Source organism: Garra rufa, chromosome 20 (assembly GCF_049309525.1).
Source record: "Garra rufa chromosome 20, GarRuf1.0, whole genome shotgun sequence".
NCBI lineage: Eukaryota > Metazoa > Chordata > Actinopteri > Cypriniformes > Cyprinidae > Garra > Garra rufa.
Window position 1 is genome coordinate 25,135,344 of NC_133380.1, and position 2,988 is coordinate 25,138,331.

The following is a 2,988-nucleotide window of genomic DNA, read 5'->3' on the forward strand; positions in this document are numbered from 1 at the left end:
TAGCATGGTAATGGATATGACAATGTTAATGTATTTGCTCTTGGCAGAATAGATCTGCTACACTGCTGCTGTTGGTCATTGCTGTAGTTGTAAATTATTGCTGCTGCTGCTGCTGCAAGCAAGTACAGAACTTGCTACTGCCAAAGCATATGCAATATGGTGCTTTGAGTATTTAAGACATACTGCTGCTGCACAAATAGGATAAAATAACTCGTAGCACATCTATACAGGTGGAGCTGGGGAAGGTGGAGGGTTTCAGAGGAACTCTGAAAGTGTGCCTCAAAATGCCCAAGTGAATGCTTCCAGCCATTTAAATAGCTGCAAGCTGCAAGCTCATTAGTTTTGTATGCAACATGAACCAATCAGCTTGTGCTAAGTCGTATAACTCTGTGATATCATCAGTTACGTTAACAACCTGTCAGCCTGCATCATCTAGAGTTTCATGGCAGAACTAGGTATATAATAGAATCCATCCATCCATGCATTCATCTAAATTTGTGCACCTTCTATAAAGGCAATTTCTCATTCTTTTGAGCAAATTCCCACTGCTTTGGTACGTTCATATTCTATGTACAATTTTTCGCTGTTAATCAGTTGCTTATGTCATGTTCTTTTCTTTTGAATAGTTTTTCCTTTCAAAATAATGGGTCGAAAGGGTGCAACTAAATGGAAGAAAAAACAACCATGTCCTCAATCATCCAAATGTTTTGTAGACAGAACTGCTTTGTAATCCAACAATGTGCACTGTACTTTAATACACTCAGAAAAAAAGGTACAAAAGGTGTCACTGGGGCAGTTAATCAAAATATATCAGAACGTACAATTTAGGTATTAATGTGTACCCTTTAGGGGTAAATAAGTTACAAAAGTGTACCTTTTAAAAAGGTACTGCCCCACTGACAGCTTTTGTACCTTTTTTCTAACAGTGTACTGTATATTTACTGTAATAGAAGGTCCGCTAAAACGTCACTCTCTCCTGAATGTGTGTACAACAGTTAGCAAAAGCTAGAGATTACGGTTTATAAAGTTGTAAATATGGATTTTTTTTCATATACAATTGCATTGCTTCTTTTCAGAAGGCCTTTAATAACCCCCTGGAGCTGTGTGGAGTACTTTTTATGATGAATGGATGCACTTTATTTTGCTTCAAAATCTCAACACCCATTCACTGTCATTATAAAGCTTGGAAGAGCCAGGACTTTTTTTAATATAACTCTAATTGTATTTGTCTAAAAGAAAAAACTTAATCATCAAAACCGTAACGTTTTACTGTGAAGCTGTTAAAGGTAAAGTGTTTATAAACTATTGAAAATCCTAAGAATACTATTGAACTACATGCACTTACTTTGTGTAAGTATTGAGTGAATCTCCTGTAATAAATTAACTTTAATGACATGTAGTATGTTTAAAACAGACACTGCAAAAGTGTTGTAAAGTCTATGGCCTCTCCATGTAAATCAATTCATTCAGTACCAGATTACCCAAAGTAAACTGCGCATTATAGGCCTATTTGCTGATGTTACAGCACAGAGAAATCCCCTTTTTACACAGGTTAACCTAAAACCACCAGTGCTTCTGTTCTCCATTACACCGTTCACTTTTCTCTCCACTTTTGTCAAAAGAAATTTGCTGGTGCAATATGTTGGCAATAAATATCGCCTTCCTCCAAAAGCACAGGCTCACCTCAATAAACGTATTGCCCCAGTCAAGTGTAAATCATCTCTTATCCCTTTGCTGATACCTGATCTTTCAGCCTTCGGTCTTGAAACGTCTTTCAGAAAGATTGCAGATAGGATGTCCTCAGCATTCCTGGTCTAAGGAAGAGCTGTAACGGATGGCATCTGAGATTAAATTTATAGTGAAGGATAGAGCTTGTCTTGTTACCCTGTTTAATGGAAAACAATGAGTCTTCTAGTGGAGTCTCTAGGCTGACACATTGACCTGGATAGACCATTACGTATTTTATTATCCCGAGAGCAGCTTCTTCTTCTTCTTTTGGTGTCTTATGAATGAGCACTACGATCCAAGACAGACAAGACAAATAAAAAAGACCTGCAACACCTTCCAGACAATAATAGCCTACAGATTCAAGACAAGATATTAGTGATTTGTTTCAGTTTATCGTATTGGTTGATATTAGATATTTAATTTCCTTCTCATTTTTTATATTTAGATTACCTCTGCTATTATCCAATGCTCACACAATCTTTTAAAATCCAAATAATTTGATAACATTGTTAGTTGTACTGTAATCTTTTTCATACTGCACATTATAATTATGTGATGCATAACTGAACTTGTAGCATTTAAAATGACTTATTTTAGTTTAGTGTTATTGAGGATAGCTTCAGATATGGCAGCTTGTTTCTACAAAATAAATAAATAAATAAATAAATAAAAGTAGTTGTGACTTTTTTCTTGCAATTCTGAATTTATACCTCACAATTCTGACTTTTTTTCTCTTAACTCTGAGAAGCAAAGTCCAAATTATGAGATATTCAGTAAACACAACTGAGAGTAAGACTTTTAAAGATAAAAAGTCACTATTAACTATTACCTTTTTCATATTGTTTGGCACTCACACACATTCAAAAAAGAAAAAAAAAAAGAAAAAAGAAAAGAAATAAAATAAAATAAAATAAGAAAAAAAAGTGTGCTATGTAAAAATAGAAATAGATAGATATAAAAATAGATGTAAATTCTGAATTTGATAATTCAAACTCAAAATTATGAGCTCTTAACTTGCAATTGTGGAATATAAATTCGCATTTAGGAAATTATTAATTGATTATTAATTAATTAATTACTTAACAAAAGGTAATTGTGACTTTTTTCTTGCAATTCTGAGCTTATATATAAAACACTACATCAGAATTAAAAGATGTAAACACAATTATGCAGTGGAAACAAATTCTTATTATACCAGAATTACTAGTTTTTAACTTGCAATTGTGAGATACAAATTTATTTTGAAAAAAAAAAAAAAAC